General features: G+C 42.6%; 1 long non-coding RNA gene across 1 annotated transcript in view; it reads right to left on the bottom strand.

Moving 5' to 3' along the window:
• Positions 1-24,814: 24,814 nt before the first annotated feature.
• The window catches only part of LOC138657711 (uncharacterized), a 114,977-nt gene continuing 112,075 nt past the window's right edge, over positions 24,815-27,716 (bottom strand). The window contains exon 5 of the long non-coding RNA XR_011317150.1: positions 24,815-25,202. This is a non-coding gene — a long non-coding RNA (uncharacterized lncRNA). The remainder of the gene's footprint in view (positions 25,203-27,716) is intronic.

Here is a 27,716-nt window from a genome sequence, read left to right as displayed (position 1 = left end):
CAAAAATTAAGAAACCACCACATTAAAACCGTGTCATGGGCAGCCCAACCTCCAGACCTGAACCCCATTGATATCATCTGGAATGTAAGCAAGAGGATGATGGACAGTCACAAGCCATCAAACAGAAGAACTGCTTAAATTTTTGTGCCAGAAGCAGTGTGAAAGACTGGTGGAAAGCATGCCAAGACGCATGAAAGCTGTGATTAAAAATCATGGTTATTCCACACAATATTGATTTCTGAACTCGTCCAGAGTTAAAGGGAACCTGTCACCCCGAAAATCGCGGGTGAGCTAAGCCCACCGGCATCAGGGGCTAATCTACAGCATTCTGTAAGCCCCCGATGTTACCTGAAAGAGGAGAAAAAGACGTTAGATTATACTCACCCAGGGGCGGTCCCGCTGCTGGTCCGGTCGGATGGGTGTCTCAGGTCCGCTCCGGCGCCTCCCACCTTCATTCCAAGACGTCCTCTTCTGATCTTCAGCCACGGCTCCGGCGCAGGCGTACTTTGTCTGCCCTATTGAGGGCAGAAGAAAGTACTGCAGTGCGCAGGCGCCTGAAAAGGTCAGAGAGGCCCGGCGCCTGCGCACTGCAGTACTTTGCTCTGCCCTCAGACAAAGTACGCCTGCGCCGGAGCCGTGGTTGAAGATCAGAAGAGGACGTCTTGGAATGAAGATGGGAGGCGCCGGAGCGGACCTGAGACACCCATCCGACCGGACCAGCAGCGGGACCGCCCCTGGGTGAGTATAATCGAACGTCTTTTTCTCCTCTTTCAGGTAACATCGGGGGTTTATCTACAGCATTACAGAATGCTGTAGATAAGCCCCTGATGCCGGTGGGCTTACCTCACCCGTGATTTTCGGGGTGACAGGTTCCCTTTAAAACATTAGTATTGTTGTTTCTAAATGATTATGAACTTGTTTTCTTTGCATTATTTGAGGTCTGAAAGCACTGTTTGTTTGTTTTTTTGACCATTTTTCTTTGTCAGAAAAAAAATACAAAAATTATTGCTTGGAAATTTGGAGACATGTCAGTAGTTTTTAGAATAAATGAAAAATTTAGACTTTACTCAAAAATATACCTAGAAAGAGAAAAATCAGACAAACTGAACATTTTCCAGTGGTCTCTTAATTTTTTCCAGAGCTGTAAAAGAGGGCCTCATACCCTCATACACATTTTGTTCAAATTGTCATGTATTTGGTACTCCTAGGCTCATAAAGGCTATGCACTTTTGAGGGTTATATACAGTACAGTTGTGCTCAAAAGTTTATATACCCCAACAGAATTTCTTGGCCTTTTTTCAGAGAATATGAATGATAACACCAAAACTTTTTCTCCACTCAAGATTAGTGGTTGGGTGAAGCCATTTATTGTCAAACTGTGTTTTTTCTTTTTAAATCATAATGACATCCCAAAACATCCAAATGACTCTTTGGGTGGGTAATATAATACTGATGAATATTTGAACAAGTCTTTGGAGGGTTATTTACCAACTAAATGTACCTGAAAAGATGTAATACCCTATGGGTGAGCAGAATATTACGGATACATTTTTGAATACATTTTTTGAGGATTTTGTAACAATGAAATGGACTCCAGACCAAAGAATAGTCTTTGGATGAGCATATCAATGAAATGTACCCAAGAAGATATAATACCCTATGGGTGACCATTATAATACCAATACATTTTGAACACTTTTTTGAGGCTTATATAGCAATGAAATGTACCCAATAAGATGTAGTACCCTATAGGTGAGCAATATAATATTGATAAATTTTGAACAAGCTTTTTGAGGGTTATAGAACAACAAAATGTAGCCAAGAACACATAATACTATGTCTGAGAATTGTAACCCAGCAACATTTTTTAACTTTTTTTTTTTAAGTCCTCTATATCACAAAACATGCCCCAGAACACAAAATAGTTTATGGGTAAGAAATGTGAACAAACAAGCAAGATTTTCAAACACTTGTTTTGTACTGTTATAGACCATGAAAATGTGACAGAAAGCACATAATACTGAATGGATGAGTAATTTAATCCTGAAATATTTTTCTACGATTTAGTTAAGTTTTTCATACCACTGTAATGCAACAATAACTGTTAAATTGTATGGATGAGTCATTGAATCACCTCAAAAATTTGAACGAAAATATTTTGAAATTGTAGTTGATGTACTTTTACAGTCATAGAGGCCTTGCACAAAGTGCAAAGCTAGACAAATATGTGGATGGTCGTCCATAGACCCCTGAAAGACAACTGTCAGGCCTCATTATAATATTGAATATTACAAACACATTGTGTGCTGCTGTCATCTGGTGGTGTGGAAAAGGGTGGGCTAATCCAGGTTCTGTTCATTTTTATGAGTCAGCCTGCCTGCATTCTCTGTTGTGAATTGAAAGCGCCTGTCTGTTATGACCTCCCCAAGCGGCACTAAAAACGCGCTCAGACAAGACGCTAGCAGCAGAACAGCACAACACCAATAAGGCATAGAGGGACAGCTCATGCCAGGGGTCCAGGTTTGAGACCCAATAGTTGAAAGTCGAAGAGGAATCAGGGAAAACACTGGTTTGGTCAGCCAGGTATTGCTTGACCATCTTTAAAAACTTTTCCCTCCTTGTCAAAAATACCCACATGTCAGGCGCTGGGCTGGTGTCATGAAATTGGCCCACGCCTTCAACAGTGTACCCCTGTGTCTCCCTGGTTGGACAAGGAACAAGGAAGCTTGCCCCCTGCCGCTAGCATTGTGTGATTTGAATTTTTTCAACATATTTTCCACAATGACCTTCTGGTATATCATCATTTTAGAAGACCTTTCCACCTCAGAAAGAAGAGATGCAACGTTCTTCTTGTAGCGTGGGTCTAGCAGAGTGAACAAACCAGTACTCTTTTCTTTTTTTTTTTTTTTTAGCCTAGATCAATGTAACGCGAGGGTCACGGGAAAGACAGCGGTACATAAAGTCAGCCATATATGCAAAGCTCCATACAGCCAACACTTCCCTGTCTCCACAATGATGACTACTCTCTATCTCCTCCCTCTCTTCATAACCATCCTAAGCCCATCCACGTAGGAGAGACAGGACAAAGGTTTTGTGGCTACTAGCCTCTTGCTCTAGCCACCAGCTCCTGTTCCTCCTCTTCCCCATCCACCTCATTGACACCCATTCCACGCTGAGCAGATGAGATGAGGCTGGGCTGACTACAATCTCCGTGCTGTGTCTTCCTCCATCCCCAGCTGCTCCGCATGCAAAGCTTCATGAATAATTGTGAATAGCGACTGTTTAAATATGCACAGAAGCGGGATAGTTGCGCTGACTATGGCGTCATCAGCGTTCAACATCTTTGTGGAGTCCTCAAATTCTTGGAGAACCACACAAATGTCAGCCATCCATGCCCACTCTTCAGTTGTTATGTGCGGAGGCTGACCAGAATACCTATGGGTGTGTTGGAGCTGGTACTGGTTGCGAAAATGGGTGCTGACATGGCATACCTTGACGAGAAACTCTAAATTTGGGTATGTTTTCATAATCTGCTGAACTATCAAGTTGAGCACATGTGCCAAGCATGGTACGTGTGTGAGCTTGCCAAGCTTCACAGCCGCCACCAGGTTATGCCCATTATCGCACATAACCATGCCTGGTTGAAGGTTCAGCTGCAAAAACCACATGTCTGTCTGGTTTGTTAGTCCTTTAAGTAACTCTGCTGTGGTATGTGATTTGTCTTCTAGATAAATTAGCCTCAGCAGAGCCTGTTGCCGCTTCGCTGAGGCTATGCTAAAGAGCTTCCGGCTGATGTGGATGACGTGCTCTGAGATAGCACATCGGAGATGGAGTATGAGGAGAGGGTGGAGAAACTGCTGTAGGAGGTGAAGGAAACCCTGATAGAAGTAGAGCCAGCATTCCTCAGCGTCGTGAGCACATGCGCCATGCTATGGTGTGACTCGGCCCCAGGCACCACAATGTTAACCCAGTGTGCCATCGGAAATGTAGCGTCCCTGGCCACAAGCGCTTGTACATGTGTCGGTTGTTAATTGGGCAGTGACAGTAAATGTGTTGATAAGGGCACTGGTGATGTTCCTGGCAATGTGCTGGTACAAGGTGGGAATGCCACACCGGAAGAAAAAGTGGCAGCTGGGGACTGAGTACCAAAGGACGGCTGCCACCATGAGTCAGCAGAAGTCCTCTGTGTCTACCAGCCTAAATGGCAACATTTCTACGGCAAGCAGCCTGGAAATGTGCCCATTTAGCATTAGGGCCTGTCGGTGGGTGGCTGGGAACTTTCTTTTTTGTTCTAAGGCCTGGGGTAGGGACAGCTGAATGCTGTGCTGGGAGAAGGATTTGGAAGTGTCTGGTGATGGTAAGTCAGAATGTGCAAGTATAGGTGCAGGACAGGAGGCATCTGCACCAGTGTTTTGGATGGGATTGGGAAGCACCTAGCACAGTCAGTGTAAGAGGCAGTTGAAGCCCATGTCACCAATCGTAGACCCAGGCATTCATCCCACCAAGTTGGGTGCTAAGATGACATGTGCTTGATCATGCTGGTGGTGGTTAGGTTGTTAGCAGTCAGGCTCCTGATGATCATGGCATGGCACAGTTTGTAAGTGTCCACTTTTTTGTCTCCGAACTCTCTTTAAAAAAGTCCCAGACTGAGGAACACCTAACTCTTTAACAGAGAAATTCAGGAGTATCGGTGCTCTGCGGATAGTTGCCCACCTTCTCCCTATGGTCAACTCACTGCCTATTCCTGTCTGTTTCGGTGCTGTCGATCTCTCCCCCTCAGCGCTGCTGGCTTCGCTCTGCATGCCATCTTCCCTGGTTGGGTCGATGACTTCGTCATCCTCCTCCTTGTCTTCCATCACCGCATCCTGGTCCTCCTGACTTCGTGACTTAACACAAGACTTAGCAACAACTGCGTCTCATCTTCCTCTTCCTTATCCCAACTTTGCCATTCCCCACAGTTACATTCTTGTGGTCTTGGCTGCTCTAAGTTTTGTGCATCACTAAACAGCATGTCCTCCTGCCCCTCTTGGAGCATGCAGGTTGAGAGGCTGCAATCAAGAAATGTGGTAAAAGAGCTCCTTGGCGTGTCCTAGTGTGGGATCACTAGTGTCCTGGGACTCAACGTGGTGGGAGGAATGAGGATCAGGGTGAGGATAAAGTGATTCAGATTGGACCTTGTGGAAGACTGTGTGTTGCTGCCAAACCTCCTGGAAGCATTATCTGCTATCCACACTGCTCTGGCTTCAGAATTGGTGTACCGTGCCTCCCTGCAACGTGGGACAGGAACCTATGTGTAGTGAATAGGCGTGCACCATCATCAACACTTCCACTTCCCCATTCCTTAACGCACGCCTTACACATTTTGTAATTGCTAGATGTTTTGAAACCAAGTTTATTTTTAAAAGAAAAAAAATTGGTCATCTGCAGCAATACCGGTTATTGAGCGTTTGCTCCACCATAATGTAACAGAGCGCAAACGTTTATGGGATGACAATGAAATTCAATCCAGAAAAATATTTCAATGTTTTTTTTCAGTTTTAGAGATCACAGAAATGTTCACAGACCAGTAACACTGTAGGGCTGAGAAATGGAAGCCTACACATTTTTTAAAAGCTTTTTATCAGTTTTAGAGATCACAGAAATGTTCACACACCACATAACACTGTAGGGTTAACGAATGGAAGTCTACAAAAATTTTAAACGCTTTTTATCAGTTTTAGAGATCACAGAAATGTTCACAGACCACGTAACACTGTAATGCTGAGAAATGGAAGCTGTGACAAAGTCACTAGTAAAGTGCTGGAGGGGAGATATGTTTCACTGCACTTAATGGTGTCAGTGATATAAAACCCAGAGATTTTCCTCAAGCACACTAAGTGCTGTGAGGGGTTAACAGCTAATTTGTATAATGAGCTGGGTTTTACGTGGCCATCCACAGAGCAGGTGGGAGGTTGTCCACCTTATCTCCACCCTAGGGTGTGGTCTGGGGCTTGAGTAGCTGGCGTCCAGAGGCAGCATTTGTTCAGTGTCTGGAGGGGAACACGCCAGAGAAGTGTTTGCTAATACCTGAACCATTGGTCCTTCTAACCCTGAGCGGGCTGATGCCCGCTAATGCAAGGACTGTGCTTAGTATTACCTTTGTGTTTTGTTTTGCCCAGTGTTTTGTTTTGTTTACTTTGTGCTTCATGTTGGTTAATGCCGCATTTAATAAACCAAGGACATTCCTAAAGCGATAGTGCTTTTTATAAGCTTTTTCTCAGTTTTAGAGATCACAGAAACACACTCCACACTACTGAATAGGGTATGGCTGAGAAATATTGCCCAGGAAAATGTTTTGGGTGTGTTATATAACACAAAAAAGGACCTCAAAGCACGTAATACTTGACAGATCAAAATATATTCAATTTTTTTAAACCCCCACAAAGAAGCTGCAGCTATATATTTGCTAACGGACTGCACAGGCCTAATCCCTGTCTACAGACTGGATTCTATCACTCTTCCTGCTCCTGCGAGGCTCTCTCTACCTAGTCTAGATGCAGATTGTATGTGATACAAACAGCATAGCAAACGATTATCCCTTAGAAAGGTTAGAATGATGGCTCAGTTTCAGCAAAAGTATCAACACTACACTGCTCTGATTCATTATACTGTGCACACAGGCCTAGACAAGCACGCTCTCCCTCCAATGCGAAGTGTCACAGAGCTGTGCAGTGGCGTCAGTGTGCCAAGCCGGGCGGCGCCTGTCCTTTTATATACCCTGATGATATCAAAGGGCCAGCCAATCACTGTAATGCTACATCCAAGATGGCTACATCTTTACAGTGACTCACAATCAATCCCCGCATGCTTATTGGTTGCATAACGGCCACCAAAGATGCAAGGCGGAGATTCGAGATTAAATCAAGAACCGCGCAATACTCACCAAGTAACTAGTACATCCAAGCACCGTGATAACCGAGCATGTTTGCTCATCCCTAGTAACAACCCTTAAGGCCATGTTCACACCATCCTTTTTTTAATGCGGAATCGCCGCGATTTTCCCGCTGCGGGTCCGCAGCTGTTTTCCATGCAGGGTACATTACAATGTAGCCTATGGAAAACAGGAACTGCTGTGCCCACATTGCGGAAAATCGCGAAAAAAGCCGCGCTGAATAGCCGCGGTAAAAAAGAAGTACCATGTCACTTCTTTTTGCGGAACTGCAGCGGTTCTGCACCCATAGACCTCCATTGTGAGGTCAAACCCGCAGTAAAACCCGCAGATGAAAAAAATATCTGCGGGTTTTCTGCGGTTTGTGGTGCAGAACCGCTGCAGTGTGGCTGCCCCCCCGTGCCCCAATCCCACCCCCCCATGCTCCGATGCCACCCCCCCGTGCTCCGACGCCCCCCCCCCCCCCGTGCCCTCATCTCCCCTCCTTATACTTACCCGGCCTCCCGATGTCCGTCCGGCCGTCTTCTCCCTGGGCGCCGCCATCTTGCAAAATGGCGGGCGCATGCGCAGTGTGCCCGCTGAATCTGCTGGCCGGCAGATTCGTTCCAAAGGGCATTTTGATCACTGAGATATAACCTATCTCAATGATCAAAATAAAAAAAATAGTAAATGACCCCCCCCCCCCCCTTTGTCACCCCCATAGGTAGGGACAATAAAAAAATTAAGAATTTTTTTTTTTTCCACTAAGGTTAGAATAGGGGTAGGGTTAGGGTATTTTCAGCCATTTTAACCCTAAAAAACTTCCTAGAAAACACACAGACTCTGCATAGAAAACTGCATCAAAAAACGCATCAAAAAAGCACCAAAAAAAGGACCTGCGTTTTCTGCCAAGAGCTGCGGTTTTTAGTTCTGAAAAAAAAGGAGGGAAATCAGGAACGTGTGAACATAGCCTAAGATCCAGAAAGAGGGAAGATTTCATTACTGTATTTTTTGGAAATTGTTTCCTTTTATTCTCAATTGTAGTTGGGGCTAAATGATTCTTTAAATTCATATTACGTCTGAAATTAATATATTGGATTTGTTGGGATGAACATCGGATAGAATAGGATCACTGTTAATAATGGACCAGTATTTAAATATTTATTTTTAATATTTGTGTGTTCTGTTAACGGTTGTAATAAAATTTATGTTTATTTTATTTCTTATTATTGTTTAATTCCTCACTATCAGATTTTTTTCTATTTTTTTCAAACAATTCTCTTGTTTTAATTTTTTCATACGATTAAATGCATCTATAAGGATTTTATCTGGCTATCCCTTTTGAAGGAATCTTTTTATTTCTGCAGCTTTGATGACATAGTAAACACTGGAGCTAATGAGCAAGCCGCTCATTGGGTGCAGCCGGTATGTGATACAACAGTATCATGTCAAGGCCGGGAACAGCGGCGCCAACATCGCTAGAATGGAACCACTTCAAGAGGTGAGTATCCACTGTTTTCATTTTAATTTGACTCCCAAATTGGTTAAGCTGGGCAGACAACCCCTTTAGGCTAACTGAATAGAACTATACCCTTAATAGGAAAACTTTTCTTTTTGCCAATAGTGTTGGCTCAGAGAATTAGCTACTATTTTGGTTGCTCCCAGCTATTGTCTGTGATGAAATAATAATAAAATGAATTTGAATGCATTATATGATTAAGAAGGAATCTGAAATGTTAAACAATTTAAGAGTAAGTTTCTGATATTTCATTAACATGAACACTTGAGAACGATTTGCTATGAACCTTCTAAGTTGTGTGATTTTGTATGTTCTGGTAGCAAAGCTCATCTGAACACATCCTAAATTTAGACCCAGCACTGGGTATATATTTGAGTGTCCTGTGATTGGTGTTTATTCTAAGTGATGCCAGACATATTTTAAAGCCATATTTCTCAACACATAAGATATGAGCCTTGGTCAAGTTTCTTGTAAAATAAATAACATTTTTATGTTGACATCTGTATGTGACATTTTCACGTAAGGAAGACATATGTTTATACTATAGAAGAAGATGTTGTAGGCCACCTGTGAGAAGACCTTCTGGGTCCAATCCAATGATTTTTGCTTTTGGGGAAAATGGCCCCATAGAATCTAATCACAATCCGGATTTAATCTTGTACATTTTCAAAAAGGAAAGAATATATTTGATTGCTTATGGCCTGATATCGGAGATGACATTGACCTGCTAGAGTGTCACCAGACAGTCTGCAACTTACTGACAAGGCGTAATATATGTCTAATGATTCCCCTTTAAGGCTTTCTTTCTTTAACTCCTTTAAGTAATGTACTGTCTACTGTGCGCCAAGTAAGTAATGAAATTAATTGCATATAAATTCAGGCCACCCAATAAACATGGAAACCTGGATGCAGTGAGACGTTCCATTGCCTACATATTAATGCTTGCCATTAGACAGTTGCTTACATTTATTTATTGTGAATACTTCCAAAAATATACATGTGACTTGTGCCAATATCATAACACATGGGCCTTTGTGTATTATTATTTTATTTTTTTTACGGAAGACTATAAAGGGATAGAATAGCCACCAGCTGCTGTGCAGAACTGGAGCCAGACCAGGTTTTTATTAGGGATGCTATTATTGACGTAGGTAATTGTATCGCCACTGTTGTGAGAGCAACGGATGATGTGCAGGCAGAATTTACTCTTTGTAATCCGCGTATCATACTGATCTGTATTAAACATCCTTCTTCTTTGCCCATTTTTTTTTATAAAAAGAAAAAAATACAAAGAAAATCATTATGCAGTTTTCGCTTGTGAAACTAAATCTGCTTTAAACAGTTGGCATCTACAAAGCACATCTTGTTTCCATCAGGAAAACATTGCTTTTATTATTTGTGCCAGACAGCTCTCCTTGGTCTTTTAAAGGGATCCACTCGCTGGTGGTTTGGCAATGTCACGTAAATTTTAAACTGACACTTCTTGAAGAATTTAATTGAAACAATATATGTCTAGATAACATTCAAAGCAATGCTCCTGCCTTTGTTTCAGGATTATTTTTGGAAACAACAGGAGCAACCTTGGTCTCAGCTGCTTTTCCAATTTAGGAATTTTGTGGTTCTACTGTAATATGTACGTGTGCACATATGTATATAGAGCATTAGTCATTATTAGAACATTGGATCATAGGATGTTACTGTCTGTTTTAGGTATTTTCTAATAAAACAAAAAAAGGCAAAAAAATGATTTTGTTTATAACATTATTACTATATAACATATAACACCATAAAATGTTTGATTGCTTACTCTGATCCCTAGTATTTTTGGCTGACAGTATATTTCCCTTTTCAGTATGAAATGGCAGTAAGTATAAAACAAAATAGCACCGATTTATTTAACATTTGTTACTGACTGAAAAATCTGATTATAAGCCAAGGTACACTGAGCCATGCACAGTCTAAATGAGGACAGAGAAAACTGGCAGGATTCCTGCTATTGCCACCTGTCCAGGACAGATATTTTTAAAGTTAAAACTTCTTTTAAGAAAAAGTGCTTTCTTGTCAAGTTTAACAATTTGATGACAAGTCAAAGTTGCCTCTACTCTCTACAGCTGATTGCAACACATATTTTTTGGTATTTTCTAGAAGTTGTAGTATAGTGGCAGATCGTTTGTCTGCAATGGGCGCCTGCTTGGTCTTTGGGAGACACTGCCCAGGACCTTCTTCTCCAGAGGAACAGCAGTGTTTCAAATATTTCTTTGGGTTTGTTTTTTTACTACTCCAGAATGCAACGCTCCATAAAATTGAGACGGTTACTCTGTGCACGTGGTAGCTCCACCTCCAGAGTCAGGACAATGGCTGCTCTTGCAATCGGAATAGCACAGCAATGGACCCAATCCATTCCCAAGAGAGAGCATAGAACCACAATTCCACACAGTAGCACCCTCCCTAGGAGAGACCTCCGGGTTCTCACCACCCACCTTGTCCAGAAACTTATGGAACTCAGTGGTGAGATGATTGAGACATGTATATTACCCCTCCAGACCCAGGACCGTACACCTTCTACTGAATCAAATACTGAATGGAGTATTGAACTATGCAAGAGTCCACAATACTTTGTCTCAAATTCCTCAGTATTATCTACCAGAATAGAAGGATGATCTGAGTCACAAGTAGGGTAACCACCTTCTTTAATAATATCTTGTGAAAAACATTGGAAACCTGCATAGAAGGCAGACCTACCTGAAAATCAACCTTATTGAGAATGGGAAATGGTCCTATAAACCTGGGTGTGAGCTTAGGAGATGGTACTTTAATCTTGAGATTCTTATATACCCAAACTCTGTCCCCCACTCTGAGTTTGCAACCTTGCTCACGATGCCTTTGCCTCTGTATGCTCTCCCTGCTTTCTTGAGATTCATATGGGCCTCCCCCAGACCTTCCAGAAGCGGTGGATAGTTGCAGAAACTGCTGTAAGTACACCGTACCCTCCCTCAAAACATGGAGACCTAGGATGAAATCCTAGATTGCAGAAAAAAGTGGCCATTCCCAAGCCCTCATGGTGTCTATTGTTACGGTAAACTCTGCCAAGGCGAAGTATGATCCCCAATCATGCTGCGTATGGAACCAAAACATCTTAGATAGGACTCAAGACACTGGTTTATTACTTCAATTTGCTCATTAGTTTGAGGATGGTATGCCTATGAAAACAAGAGTTCCGACCTGGGATGTTTACAGAAAGCCCTGCAGAACCTGGAGATAAACTAGGACCTGTGGTCGGGGACAATTTTCATGGGAACCCCATGTAATCTTATCACCTGAGCAAGGAACTAATCAAATGAGCCAAAGGAACCAAATTTTGTTTAGAATATTGGTCCACAATAACCCACACCGTAGTCATACCCTTGGTGTCAGGGAGATCTGAAATGAAGTCCATGCATATGTGGGACCAAGACTGTACAGGAATGGGCAAAGGGAGAAGTTTCCCTGCCGGAATGATGCAAGACATCTTGTTCCTGGCATTGATCTCTCATGCATTAAAAGAAGCTTCAACATCTTTATCCAAGGATGGCAACCAATACTTTCTGCTCAACTGTTGACAAGTCCCCTTAATGTCCAAGTGGACTGCTGTGAGTCATTACACTCTCTGAGTTAGCCCAACCATAACCGCACCTGAATGAATTTATCATGAGGTGTGCTGGACAGAGTCATCCCCTGAGCCTTAACCACCTCCCAAGCTAAATTGACAGAAGAGACTACAATGTCCCTTGGAAGAATGAAATCCAGTTCCATAATTTCAAACTCACTAGGACAAAGACTCCGAGAGAGAACATCTGCCCCAACATTCTTAGTCCCAGGGTATTAAGAGATCAAAAAATTGAATCTTGTAAAGAACAAGGCCCATCGGGCTTTTTTCGAGTTCAATCTCTTACCGTTCTCTTAAAAAACAGATTCTTATGGTCAGTAAGTACCTTGAATAGGTGCATAAGTCCCTCAAAGAGGGGCCTCCAGAGCTAACTTGATGGCAACAAGTTCACGATTGCCAATGTCATAATTAGGCTCCGAAGGAGAGAATTTTAGAGAAAAAGAGGCACAAGGCCTCAAATGCATCATGTGAAATCCTGGGAGAGCACCGCTCCCACCCCTACCTCAGAGGCATCCACTTCCACCACAATAGGCTTATTGACATTAGGCTGGACTAAAACTAGAGCAGAGGATAAGGCATTCTTAAGTGTATTAAAGGCTATAATTGCCTCCAGGACCCAATTACACATCTTCCCCCTTATAGGTAAGATTGGTGAGAGGTTTCACCACCTTAAAAAAACCCTTAATAAACCTCTGATAATAATTGGCAAATCCCAGAAATGGCTGCAATGCCTTGAGGTTAACAGGTTGTGCCCATTCTAATACTGTCGTCACTTTCTCGGGGTCCATCTGAAACCCCGTGGGGTAACTTTTAGGAACCCCTTCTCCTGCAATTCAATTGGACATTTTTATTTTTTTACATAAAGATAATGATCCTCTAATCTTTTCAGGACGGTGCGCACATGGATCCTATGGGCAGCCAGATCTCTGGAGAAGATGAGGATATCATCGATGTAAGCTATAACACAAATACCCAAAAGATCACGGAAAATATAATTTACAAGCGTTTGAAACGCAGCTGTTGCGTTACAGAGCCCAAAGAAGGCTATTGATGGCCGTTTTCCACTCATCCGCCTTCTTAATTTGAACAAGATTATAAGCCCTCCAGCTTGGTCAACCAACTTACCAACACCATTTGATTAAAGAGGTTTGGGATGAGTAGAAGAGGATACTAATTATGTACAGTTATACGATTGAGCTCAGGATAGTCAATACATGGTCTCAAACCTCCATCCTTTTTGGCCACAAAAAAAAACCCTGCTCCAACCGGGGATTTAGAAGGGCAAATAAACCCACTTTTCAAATGTTTCCAAATATATTCCCTCATGGCTTGCCTCTCGAGTTCTGACAGGCTAAAAATTCTGCCCTTGGGCAACTTTGTCCCCTCAATGAACTTAATGGAACAGTCACAAGTTCTATGTTGAGTTTATTTCTATCAGAGAATACCTGTGGGAACTCTGCCATGTATCACGGAACCTGGGGAGTGGCACCTACTACCTTAGGAGGTCTGATACTACAAAGGGATTGGCAGTTGGAGGGCCACTTAACAATATTCCCTGTTGTGAATTCTGTGGCAGAGCTCCCTCCTGTGGTCACAAGTGGTACTTCGGCTGATTCTCTCTGTGAGCTTCTGTTGGTGGAGGGAAGTGGTACTGCAGCTTCTGAGTTTCCTCCCTCAGGTGATCTGGTGAGGTCGTTAGGTGCTTCTCTACTTAACTCCACCTAATGCTTTGATCCTGGCTTCCTGTCAATGTTCCAGTGTTGGACTTGCTTTTCCCTGGATCATTCCTGTGGCCTGCTGCTCTGCATAGCTAAGTTCTTCTTTGCTATTTGTTTGCTATTTTTTCTGTCCAGCTTGTCTAATTTGTTGCTGGAAGCTCTGGGACGCAAAGGGTGTACCTCCGTGCCGTTAGTTCGGTACGGAGGGTCTTTTTGCCCCCTTTTCTTTAGGGTTTTGTGTAGACCGCAAAGTTACCTTTTCTATCCTCGATCTGTTAAGAAAGTCGGGCCTCACTTTGCTGAATCTATTTCATCTCTACGTTTGTCTTTTCATCTTAACTCACAGTCATTATATGTGGGGGGCTGCCTTTTCCTTTGGGGTATTTCTCTGAGGCAAGGTAGGCTTATTTTCTATCTTCAGGCTAGTTAGTTTCTCAGGCTGTGCCGAGTTGCATAGGCAGAGTTAGGCGCAATCCACGGCTGCCTCTAGTGTTGTTTGGAGAGGGTTAGGGATTGCGGTCTGCAGAGTTCCCACGTCTCAGAGCTCGTTCTATGATTTTGGGTTATTGTCAGATCACTGTATGTGCTCTGACCGCTATGTCCATTGTAGTACTGAATTGCCTTTCATAACAATTCCCCCTCTCCCAGTCAATAATAGGGTTATGGGTGCAAACCCAAGGGAGACCTAACACCACAGTGGTAGGAAGATCTTGTAAAATAAAAAAGCATCTCCAAAGACCAGGGAGTAGAGTGGTGTACTAGCATATCTTTAATATGGTCATTAAACCCAGACAGTAAGGTACTATGAAGAGTGGCATCATTCCACCCTGTCTCTATGGCCAATATACAAAACTGGGACCCTTAAACTCCAACTCTGCTTCATCTGGATTGCATGGCCGTGCGGTGGCACAATGCCACCGATCAGCCGTGAATCCAGAAGACACTGAGCTGAGCATCAGAGTGCAGCTTCAGTGACAAGTGGTAACATCATTGCATTCCCACGGTCAGTTCTGTGTGAGCCGGCCAATGAAGTGCAGTAACCTTTATGACGTCATTGTTCGTGCTCATCAATATCCATGGCCCCTTCCCTGGCTATTAATATCAGCCCACAACTGTCTATTTTCTTGGGCCTCCCCCTAAACTAGCTAGTAAAGGCTAACCAAACAGCTGTGAGGTGTTATTAATAGCCTGGGAACATTTTGGGATATTAGCCCCTTTCCCAGATTATCAACATCAGCCGCAATCGGTCAGTTTTCCCTCTGCTGGTTATGAAAATTACATGGGAATCCACTCCCTTTTTTTTTACATTTTATTTAAAAAAAAGTACAGAAAAAACGCTGCAAAGCACTGATTATACAGCACACCGACATATCTATCATGTTCCTCATCACTATCTCTAGCCTTGAACATCTTTAATACATAACACGTTTTAATTCCTATGCTGCATTTTGTTAGGCACACCGCACGGTACTTACAAGCTAGCCCGGTGCGAGTGTCCTGAATAGGGATGCAGCGTCCGGGGGACAGTCAAGGATCCCGGAGGTGTGGAACGACGGCGGCAGGGAGATGTGCTTCAGGCGTGCAGGACCTGAAGCACGTGACCACCGGAGGAGTGGCCGGGGCGGAGACAACCCCGGAGAACTAAACTCCAGAGAGATTGGAGCGATAGCGGAGGGGACAGACAGGGAAGTAGTCAGGGTCTAGCCGGGGTCAAAACCAAAGAGATGCAAAAAGTGTAAAAACAGGAAACAAAAGCTGAAACATAAATGGACCGGGTCATACACAAACAAGCAACCACAAGCAGACAGTGCACAGGTACGCAGGGTCAGAAATTCAGCCGAGTGCAATAATATAACTGAAGCCAGACTGAGTTCACAAGAGGCTATATAAAGCCCTCCCACAACCAGAAGGAGGCCAAAAGAATTAACCCCCGACGCACCAGGCCAGAACTATCACCCAGACCATGACACATTTCATTCCATACGTGTCACACTGACCGCGCACGGATGTCTCATACGTACGCACAGATCTCACCAGCACTGTTTTTTTCCAGTACCAAAATCACCAGGATGTGTTGAGGCCTTCATTGCATTAGTGTCACATTTTTTTCATGTTACAATTACTTTCACAGTATGACTCTACAATTACATCAGTACAATGCTGTTTTACAGTGGGTGAGGTGGAACCTATGACCTGATCTTATCTGATGACAAAGATGCTCACAGTTCACATCTACAAAATGTTTATAGCTTGTTTGTGATCACTAATGCATATTAAATTGGCTATGGAAGTGCCAATTGTAAATCATTCATTTTGTGGGAAATATTTTGTATTACGTGGTTTATAGTTAACACAAAGATTAAAGCATCTATCACTATAGTATATACCAAGAAGAATTTTGAAACATGAGCAATAAGTGATCAGACTGATAGATCAGTTACAGGAGATGTGATGTACTGTAGGAGAAGGGAAAGATAAAGGCTCTAGATTTTCATGGTTTTAGGTAATAGGGATCCAACCACTATTTGTCACATGCATGATGCAGTAACAATATCCATACAATATAACATCACATGACTGCAACCCTCAAAGTCTTATATGTGATGTGACATCACCAATAGATGAAACTCAGTTGAATACACCAAATAAACAGTGAAAGGGGTTGTCCAGCCTTAGAGTACAAGTCTAAGGCCAGACAACCCCTTTAAGATGAATATCCACAGTGTTCTTTCCATCCCAGTTACTAATTATCCCATTGTAGTGACACCCATGGACATGTCTATAAATAATAGTCCTGTGTTCAGCGTTCCATGACCTGTACAAACACACTTAGTCTGTGGCCTCATGCTTTTATATGGTCACATAATGCCTTGGTAACTTGTAATATTCTTAGAATTTGTGGTTAGGAGAGCATAAACCCATATATTAAGTGAGTGTGTTGTGTGAAATTAAATTGAGAGAGATTTAATCCATTTTATAGTTCAATTTGAAAAGATTCAAACAGGTCAGTCAACATTATCCTTTGGAGCCGGTATCTTAGATAAGACTGCCAACACCTTATTCTTTGCTGTTTTTTTTTAATACCCTCCAAACTTTCTGTGAAGTTGCCTGGATACAAGAAAACTTATGTATCTTTTGTAGATTGGATTGGAATGTCAAGAGTTAAGCCTTTGTAAAAGCAATGTAAACCTTGTTGGAGAAAGGATGAGTAAAGGCGCTTTTACACAGGCCAATAAATGTTTGAATGAACCCTCATAAGAAAGCATGTTCCTATATTTGCTGGTAACGTGCTAGCAAAATTCTTGTTAGTCTACTGATCACATGTTTTATGCTGACTTCAAGAAAATCAATGCCAGCAGAACACCTCCCCAGGTAAAAAAATGTTATTAAATGCACTGGCTTGTGTAAAAAAGGGTTTTCATGGGGTTTTCCACTACTTTAAATTGCTATAGTCCTCCATATAAAATAAAAGCAGCCTCACCCCCAGGTCTGGAGCTGTTCCAGTGACTTCAGGGTGCAAATTACATTATGTCAGGTGAGCTCTGCAACCAATCAGAGGGCCACTTCCCTCTCCCTTTGGACATTACGGACATATACAGGAAGTCAGAGAGCATCAGCAGCTCTCAATTTTTCTGTTCAAAGGAAGTGAGGGTGAAGCGGCCCATTAGCGGCTACTGATTGGCTGCTGGGCTCACTTGACTTAACGTCATGCAAACCGTGAAGTCGCTGGAATGGCGCCGGTACTAGATGATACTACTGGCTGCTTTTGTTTTATGTGGAGGAATATAGCAATTGAGTAGTAGACAACCCCTTTAAGCAAGCACCGATCCTTTATTGAAACCATTGATGGGTACTGGTTATGGGCAGAAGTCTGCCTTTGTAAATGTGCCTTCATTGTAGCAATATATAGTGTTAAAATATTACCAGAGATTCAAAGAAATTAAGTGCATTTGTATCAGAAAGCCTCTGAAGTCATTCATCAAATTGTTCATCTCCTGATTCATTCATCTTACCAAGACAAAAGAGCGGTCAAAGTACACCAGGGACAAAAATTTGGAGAGAAGGCAACAACTAGTGGCACAATTAATAGAAAATGGAAGAAACGCAAGATGACTGTCAGTCTTCCTCGGTCTGGGGCTCCATGCAAGATCTCACCATGTGGGATAAGGATGATTCTGAGAAAAGTCAGGAATCAGCCCAGAACTACACGGGAGAACCTGGCAATGGCCTGAAGAGAGCTGGGACCACAGTCTCAAACATTACCATTAGTAACACACTAAGGCGTCATGGATTAAAAACCTGAAGGGCACGTAAGGTCCCCTGCTCACGCCAGCACATGTCCAGTCCCATTAGTTCGCCAGAGACCATTTGCATGATCCAGAGGCATGGGAGAAGATCATGTGGTCAGATGAGACAAAAATATAACTTTTTGGTATCAACTCCACTCGCCGAGTTTGGAGGAAGACAAAGGATGAGTACAACCCAAAGAACAACGTCCCAACCACAAAGCATGGTGGGGGAAACATCATACTTTGATTTTCTGCAAAAGATACAGGATGACTGCACGTACTGAAGGAAGGATGGATGGGGTCATGTATCGCAAGATTTTGGCCAACAACCTCCTTCCCTCAGTATAAGAGCATTGAAGATGAGTCATGACTGGATCATCCAGCGTGACAATGACCTGAAACACTCAGCCAGGGCATCTAATGAGTGGCTCCATAAGAAGCATTTCAAGCTCCTGGCCTAGCCAGTCTCCAGAACTGAACCCAATAGAAAATCTTTGGAGAGAGCGGAAACTAAATGTTGCCCAACGGCAGCCCCAAAACCTAAAAGTTCTTGAGAAGATCTGTATGGAGGAGTGGGCCAGCCAAAATCCCTGCTGCAGTGTGTGTAAAGCTGGTCAAGAACTGCAGGAAAAGTTTGACCTCTGTGATTACAAACAAAGATTTCTGTTCCAAATAATAAGTTCTGTTTTTCTATTGTATCAAATACTTATTTCATGCAATAAATTGCAAATTAATTTTTTAAATTCATACAATGTTATTTTCTGGAGTTCCTAAAACATGGGGAAGAGACTGCCTGTGCTACAGAAATTGGCATACATGATATAATCTACTACTAAATTTAAATTTTTCACTTTGTAGTCCTCATGCCGAACCCCTTGACTTTTCACATTACTTTTCAAATTAGTGAACTGTTTACACCAGAAGACTAGCATAAAGCTTTAGAAATATTCCCTTTGTCTGAATGGTGTGCTACAACAACTGGCATGTACATTACATTTGCTTTTTATGTAGTTATTCACTGTGAACAGCTCAGTATAGGGATATAACGCAGCTTTATCTGGCTCTTCCTCCTGACCTGCATATTGATAGAATGGTATCCCTTGCACTTGGTGTCCCTTGTTTCCATGTGTGTATTCCCTCTTGTCGGGGATGAGGGAGACTCCATTTTGGATTTATGAATTCAGGCCCCATGGATTCAGGAGCTTGCCCTCCACTCCTGAAATGTGGCCCCCACACTTGGGAAAAGCACACAGATTCCAACCAGAGCAGGACTTTCGCCAAATGGCCAGTGAATTAGAGGCAACTTGTTAATGAAGGCACAGAGGAGCAGAGCTAGGACCCCCTGCTGTCTTTTGTGCAAGGCAGCCAACATCAAAGCAGACTCTAGGCCGAATGTCACCGACACCGAGAGATGAATCATGAGAGTACCATGAAAGCCAGACCCAGCGTCACTGACATCTAGAGATGAGTTATGAGTGTACCATGCATCTCAGGGTTATAACACCAGAATCCTAGGAGCTTCCTGCATGCACTCCTGTCCCCATCTCTCTAGCTATCCCAGATTCCAAGCTATCCAGACTGTCTCTTCAGAACCACTTAGCCTACCGGAATTTGGACTCTCTGTATCGGTCCAACCCCAACGAATCCATTGAGACATTAGACGTTCCATTTGGACCTCCCACTGGGAAGTTATGACCCATCCCAGTTATTGGGAACTATCTGGGCTAGGAGGTCAAGGGAGGAGAATTCCGTACAACCCAGAGGGGCAGTGGCAAATATGGGAGGGGGCGAGCTAAAGGCTAAAAGCTGGTTACACATTTTCAGCCCCCTCTTCTTTCTGCCTTGGAAGCCACGTCACGTTACGTGTGGAGATGGACCAGGAACTAAGGAAGTACCTGTGGACTCGGCGCTTCCCTGGGACCCACATGCTATCAGACATGGTAACTTGACACATATTGCTAACTGCTATCACCCAACTTGTACCCTAATTTTTATCTGTACCTCTGGCTATATTATATGTATAATATTCTGTATATATTTGTGGCTTCTATTGCGCCTTTCGGAAATTAAAATGTCAATTAATTTGGGGCTGCTTTTTTATCTCAAAACCCGATTTCCCATGTCCATGAGTTCAGCTAGTACTTATACGCTACCTGGGGTTGGTTTCTGACCCGATATAAGCTTGTTAACGGATCGGGGTTATATCTAACTAGGAACTAGTGGCAGCATACTGTTCTGGTGTTATTGGGGGATCCTGGCAGTGATGGATCAAAGGTTTACATATATATTCCCGTCCTGGGACTGGTGATATATATACCGCACACACTGCAGAGTGCCCTGATAACCAGTACGTGACAGGGCATCTTCTCCAGCAACTACTTATCGAGAGCTGTGACTGTGTAACCTCCGTCACTGATTGGGGACGGCGGGGTGATATCCATATCCCCTCGGTCCTCTCATGTGTGTGTGTGTTTTCGTTACACCTCTGCTTACCTATGACTGCACAGAATTAGATCTGTGATTGAAAACAACTGAGTTTAGCCGTTTACACCTTTACTACCTCATTTTCTAAAGTTAATTATTAATAATTTCTCAAAATCCTGCATGATGTAGATAGTAAAGAACAAGGGACAAAGTGCACTGCAATCCAGATCTGTTATTTTAGTGTGGGTGTCTAACAAGTGCCTGTTAGCCTGGAGTAACCTTTGTTCATACATAAGATGTTGGTTTCTCCACATTTCGTTCAACATTGCTTATTTTTCCTTTATAATTGTGAAAAGCACCTCATAGAATTTTGATCTGTCAACTCTCGTATAGAGTCATGATGAATAAAATATAGCAGGACCAAAATGAATGGGAATCTGTCACTAGCTTTTTGCAATCCCATCTAAGCAGCATGATGTAGGGACAGAAACCTTGAGTGTGCACTTTTGATTAAAAACTGTTTTATCTGCTGCAGATCTACCAGATCTCTGAATACTGAGCTGGTGTAACCCAGATCACAATGCTCATTGGTAGCTTTATATGTACAAATGGGGATAGGCAGAAATCTGCCAACCAATGGTGTGGCGTGGTTGGCCTATATGGCAACAGGTTTACTAGTGGTAATCTGCTAATTAAAACAATTATTTAAAAAAAACTGCACTAAACAGCCAAGTAAGTGACACATCGCTGGAATCTGTGTCTCTGCCACTACCTACATCATGCTACTCTTTAACCCCTTAGTGACCGGACCAAATATTTCAACTCTAACCAGCGCCATTTTATGTTGTAATAACTCTGGACAGCTTCAACATATCCCAGTGATTTTGAGATTGCTTTTTCCTTAAATATTGTACTTTATGTGAACGTGAAAGAGGTTCTCCAGCGTGGTCAGGAATAAAACTTCACGTTTGCTATAGAAACATTAAAAGGACATATAGTGGATACACTTGGGAGCCCAGGATGGCTAACGACCACCTCTTTTCGACCGTGAGGTCATGGTTAATGGTAAATTTATGTCGATAATTTCTGCGTTTATTTATAAAAATATTAGAAATTTGACAAAAATTCTAAAATGGAGCAATTTTCAAACTTTGAATGATTATCCTTTTAATCCAGATAGTCATATTACATAAAATAATCATTAAATATCATGTCTGCTTTACATTAGCACCATTTTTAAAATATCCTTTTATTTTGTTAATATGTAAAAAGGTTGAAAATGTAGCAGAAATTTTTAATTTTTTCAAGGAAATTTACAAAACTTTATTTTTTAAGGATCTATTCAGGTTTCAAGTGTCTGGGGGTCCTATATGTTGTAAAATCTCCAAAAGTGTAGAGCACCCTCTACATATTCAAAACTGCTGTCAGGTAGTCTATTAACCCTTCGGGTGCTTTTCAGGAGTTATTACAAAGTGGAATGACAGGAAGGAAAAATATTATTTTTACCACCTACATGTTGCTAACTTCTGAAAAGGTCACTGTAGCCGGCATCCTCTAAGCCCTTTTTTTTGTCCGTGAATTGCCATGGCAGACATCAGGACCACACAATCATGATTTCAGGGTGCTGATGGGGTTAAAGATGGAGTCCCCACACTGTTAACCATCTGGATGCCGTAGTCACTATTGACAGCAGCATTTAATGGGTTAAAAAGCCATGATTGGTGCTAACACCAACTGAGGCTGATGCAGCAAGGTGTTAGTTATAGTGTACAGTCGACAGTTGATGCATCTTCACTAGACATGAGCGAATTTGATCGGGTCCCCGCTTATTTGGCAAGCTATAGCGCTAACCAAATAAGCTGCAGCGGGAACCCGGATACATGGAGCGCTCCGGCTGACCAGCTAATCGGCACCGCAGCTGCATGTGTCACTGTCACAGCACATGCATGGAGAGCCCAACACACAGACTCTCCATGCATGTGCTGTGTCAGTGACACAGCCGCGACACATGCAGCTGCTGCACCAATCAAATGATTAGCTGGTGCGCTCCATGTATCCGGGTTCCCTCTGCAACATATTTGGTAAGTGCTATAGCTTGCCAAATAAGCGCGGACCTGAAGAAATTCACTCAACTCTAATCTTCACCCGTCAGGGGATGCCATTGTCTAATATGTGAGGTCAGTAAAAAGACATAATGGAGGTCACTAAGGGGTTAATTAGGTAGCAAAAACTTGGTGACAGATTAAACTATTTCACCTTCTAACTTTCTCTAAAGCACATATGTTAAACTGGTCCACAGGCAAAATCTGGTCTGTAGGGTGAGAATATAGGTTCCGCAAGTATATTTTGCCCACAACACTGGGCAGGTCTCCCCACCCATCATCACACTTTCACCCGGCAGCACACTTTCAACAATACCAGCATCCTAGAGCCCATAATTTTCCCGCTGCATCTGACGTCTCAGCGCAGGGGGCGCAGTGGCCTCTGTACCAAGATGTTCAAGGGATTTGATGACACCATGAAGAGACTGGAGCAGCGGGGGAACGGGCAGAGGCGAGTATTTTTTATTTTGTAAAATCTATTATACTGTATGAAGCACTTTGTGGGCCCATTATACTGTATGGAGCACTATGTGGGGCACATTATACTGTATGCAGCACAATGTGGGGCTCATTATACTGTATGGAACACTGTGGGGCCATTATACTGTATGGAGCACTGTGTAGGGCTATTATACTGTATGAAGGACTATGTGGGGCCATTATACTGTATGTGGGGCTTTGTGCAGGGCCGTCATCAGGGCATTACTGTCCTTACTGCTGTATGGGGCCTGGTGAGCTGCAGTACAGAGGGGGGCCTGCAGGTCCAGGGCACCGCTCTTGTGCTTCTGCTCACCGGGCACGATTGTGCACTAAAGTGCTGTATTCTGCGGCGCACACGACAGCGCTGGGGCCCGGGAGCTTTTTCGCAGCTGTGAACTGCCGTCTAACCTTGATGGCTGCGCAGCTCCTGCTCCCTCCGTCTTCTCTGTACTTCCGGTGAGGAGACAGCGCGTACGTGCCAACATGTACCGAACGCTAGAAGCAGAGATGCACCTGCAGGGGATCATCAGGGTGGTAAGTATAAAAAACGTTTTTGTTTTCTTTATTACATGAATTAAATGGGTGAGGGGAGGAGGGGACTGCAAATTATGAAGTGTGTCTGAGGGAGGGGGAACTGCAAAAGATGAAATGGAGGAGAGGGACTGCACATGATGAAGTGGGTGTGAGGGGGACTGCACATGATGAAGGAGGGTGAAGGGGACTGCAAATTAAAGTGGGTGAGGGGGACTGTAAATGATGAAGTGGGAGGAGGGAACAGGGGACTGCAAATAATGAAGTGGGGTTGAGGGGACTGCAAATGATGAATGTGTGAGGGACGGGGACAACAATTGAATTGAAGGTGGCAGTGAGGAGAGCAAATGATGAATTAAAGGTGGGGAGTGGGGAAAGCAAATGATGATCTGGGGGAGAGCAAATAATGATGAATTTTAAAGTTGGGAAAGTAAATTATGTATATTGAATGAGGGGGAGAGCAGTTGATAATGAATAGAGGGTGGGAGAGAAGGACATGGCATTGAATTGGGGTGGAAGGGGCATGTAAACATAATGAATCGGGGTTAGGGTTAAAGCGGGAGGTACATATTGGGGGGCATTGAGGATGCAGTGACTGGTAATGAATTTGGGGGAAAGAGTACAGGTGCTAATTAATTTATATATATATAGGTGGGGAAAGTGGCTATTTATAGTTGATGGGGCACAGTAGGGGACTATAATTTATATTTGGAATGGTGGATTGCATAATAACCAATTATATATTAATGGTGGAGAAGAAAGGGGGAAAAGTGAGGAATGTGGTCTGGAAGCGGTGCTCTACGTAACTATGTGTTATTTTATGCAGAGATGAGTCCTGCCTGGAAGAAGTGATGATGGTCTGCGCTGCATGAAAAAGCAAAGATGAAGGACTTCAGCTAGAAACGTCACTGGTGAGTCAGTGTGTTCCCTGTACACTGACACTATACACTGCATACTATATACAGAGGTTCTGTGTATAATGTCACTGGTGATCCCTGTATTACCTGTACACTGACACTATATACAGAGCTCTTATGTATAATGTCACTGGTGATCCCTGTATTACCTGTACAGTGACACTATATACAGAGGTCCTGTGTATAATGTCACTGGTGATCCCTCTATTACCTGTACACTAACACTATATACAGAGGTCCTGTTTATAATATTGTCGGGGTCGTCACGACAATGCCCTTCCTTCACCAGTCATTCCAAATCAGAATAAAGCAGTGGTACCGGAGTGAAGAATGAGTCAGACAAAAGCTGGTTCAAACTCAGTGCCTGCTCGTGTGTCTACAAAGTGTAGTAACGTCTCAGCAACTGACTTTATTTTCTAATACACAACACTACATGATCTATCGGGGGAAGGTGTGCAGAGGGCGGGGATATGCAGGGGTTAAGCAATGTATCTAGTATTTAGTCTTTCTGGTTGGCTCTGACATCATCTGATGAATCTTCCTTTGTCCACATCTTGTCCACATCGCTTTAAGTATCATTTCCAGAGAAATGATACTTGTCCTTCTGGAATGTGTAACTTGCTTCTTCAGCAGGGCGAATCTGGGGCAAAGGTGAATACTGGCAGCCATCTTAAATACAGTTACATATGCATTAGCAAACATAAAGGGGAAAACTTATTGTTTCACAGCATAAGAATATATAAAAGTACAAAAGAGTATAAAGATATATATATTTTCACCTTGACAATATCACAGGGAAAAAAGTATAGTAACTTATTCTAAAGAGCTAATCTCTCCCTAGAAAAGCCCTAAAAGTCACCCTACCTGCCAGCAGAGGTTGGCACCCTGGTTGTAGACGTGATAGCGCTCAATGTCGGTAGACCCTAATGCACCCTAAACATACTAAACACTGAAATATACACAAAACACACACATATAAAAACAATTTTAGAAAGTACCCCAAAATACAAAGACCAAATAGTGGTCCAATATAAAGATAATTATATCACAATTATTGCTGAAAATGTTCCTGAAGCGAAACAGACAAAGTGTACAGTCACATCAATGACAAAAAATACTAATCCTGGAAAGGATATGGCCAGAGTGTATAGTCACATCATTATTACTGAAATTTAGGCTATTTCAAGTTGTAGTTCAGACAGTTGTGTATGAAACTATTGCACAATACCCATATTATTCCCATAGTTCTATCACATAGGGCTAAGCAACAGCACATGTGAAAAAGACTGGTGTAAACTAATAGATCATAAACTGAACATGAGTCGACTCAACAGTGTAATGCAGCAGCAAAAAAGGCAAATGCAATTCTGGGATGTATTAACAGAAGCATACAGTCTAGATCATGCAAAGTCATAATTGCCCTCTACTCCTCTTTGGTCAGACCTCAGTTTTGAGCACCACATTTAAAAAAAGACATCAACAAACTGGAGCAAGTTCAGAGAAGAGTGACCAGAATGGTCTGCAAACCATGTCCTATGAGGAACGGTTACAGGATTTGGGAATGTTTAGCTTGCAAGAAAAGAACACTGAGAGGAGACTTAATAGCTGTCTACAAATATCTCAAGGGCTGTCACATTGTAGAAGGATCATCTTTATTCTCATTTGTACAAGGAAAGACTAGAAGCAATGGGATGAAACTGAATGGGAAGAGACACAGATTAAATATTAGAAAAAAACTTTTTGACACTTAGGGTTCAGAAAAATTCCCACACTCGAGTTCATCTGAGGTTATGCCAGCAGGGGGCGCAGCACCGCAAGTCTAGGTAGCTACGTTCCCCTGCTTTCCATTCATTCCCCGGGTTTTTACAGGCAGGGGCGGCTGCATTAGCAGGCTTCTGCTTGTAAAATTATTTAACCCCTTCAGATGGATTTACAGCGTGGGACAAGACTGAACGACGGAAGGTATGGGATATTGTTGATTTTTTATTTTAACTTTGTTTCAGGTGACAAGGGTCTTCAATTGGATTGAGAGTATAATAAACTATTACAACACCCTGCGTCTTTATTTCATTAAAATACTTTTTCCATAATGTGTGTGTGTTTTATTAACCATTTACTACTATTGGATTAATAATGGATAGGTGTCTTATTGACACCTCTCCATTATTAACCTGGCTTAATGTCACCTTACAATAGCAAGGTGACATTAACCATTTATTACCCCATATCCCACCGCTACACGGGAGTGGGAAGAGAGTGAGCAAGTGCCAGAATAGGCGCATCTTACAGATGTGCCTTTTCTAGGGTGGCCGGGGGCAGATGTTTTTAGCCGGGGGGGGCAATATCTATGGTCCCTCTCTAGGCTATTAATATCTGCCCTCAGTCACTCACTGGCTTTCCCACTCTGGCGGAGAAAATTGCGCGGGAGCCAACGCCAGTTTTTTCCGCAATTTAACCCTTTATTTTAACAGCTAGATCCCCAAAATTTTACACACATACACTTGTAACATTACTAATGAGGAATATGTAAAAAAAAAAATGGGATATGAAATGGCTTCCTGTATGTAAACCATGTCTCATATCCTGTTGGGTTTGAGAGGGAGATAGCAAAAGCCGGCAATTGAATTACCGGCTTTTAAGCTATCTAGCGCTGTATTAAATATATATATATATATGTGTGTGTCTCACTGACATACATATATATATATATATATATATATACAGTGGGGCAAAAAAGTATTTAGTCAGTCAGCAATAGTGCAAGTTCCACCACTTAAAAAGATGAGAGGCGTCTGTAATTTACATCATAGGTAGACCTCAACTATGGGAGACAAACTGAGAAAAAAAAATCCAGAAAATCACATTGTCTGTTTTTTTAACATTTTTTTTGCATATTATGGTGGAAAATAAGTATTTGGTCAGAAACAAACAATCAAGATTTCTGGCTCTCACAGACCTGTAACTTCTTCTTTAAGAGTCTCCTCTTTCCTCCACTCATTACCTGTAGTAATGGCACCTGTTTAAACTTGTTATCAGTATAAAAAGACACCTGTGCACACCCTCAAACAGTCTGACTCCAAACTCCACTATGGTGAAGACCAAAGAGCTGTCAAAGGACACCAGAAACAAAATTGTAGCCCTGCACCAGGCTGGGAAGACTGAATCTGCAATAGCCAACCAGCT

The sequence above is a fragment of the Ranitomeya imitator genome, chromosome 1 (assembly GCF_032444005.1).
Source record: "Ranitomeya imitator isolate aRanImi1 chromosome 1, aRanImi1.pri, whole genome shotgun sequence".
In the NCBI taxonomy this organism is placed as follows: Eukaryota; Metazoa; Chordata; class Amphibia; order Anura; family Dendrobatidae; genus Ranitomeya; species Ranitomeya imitator.
The sequence above is the reverse complement of the archived record's forward strand: the minus strand, read 5'-3'. Positions and strand labels throughout refer to the sequence as shown.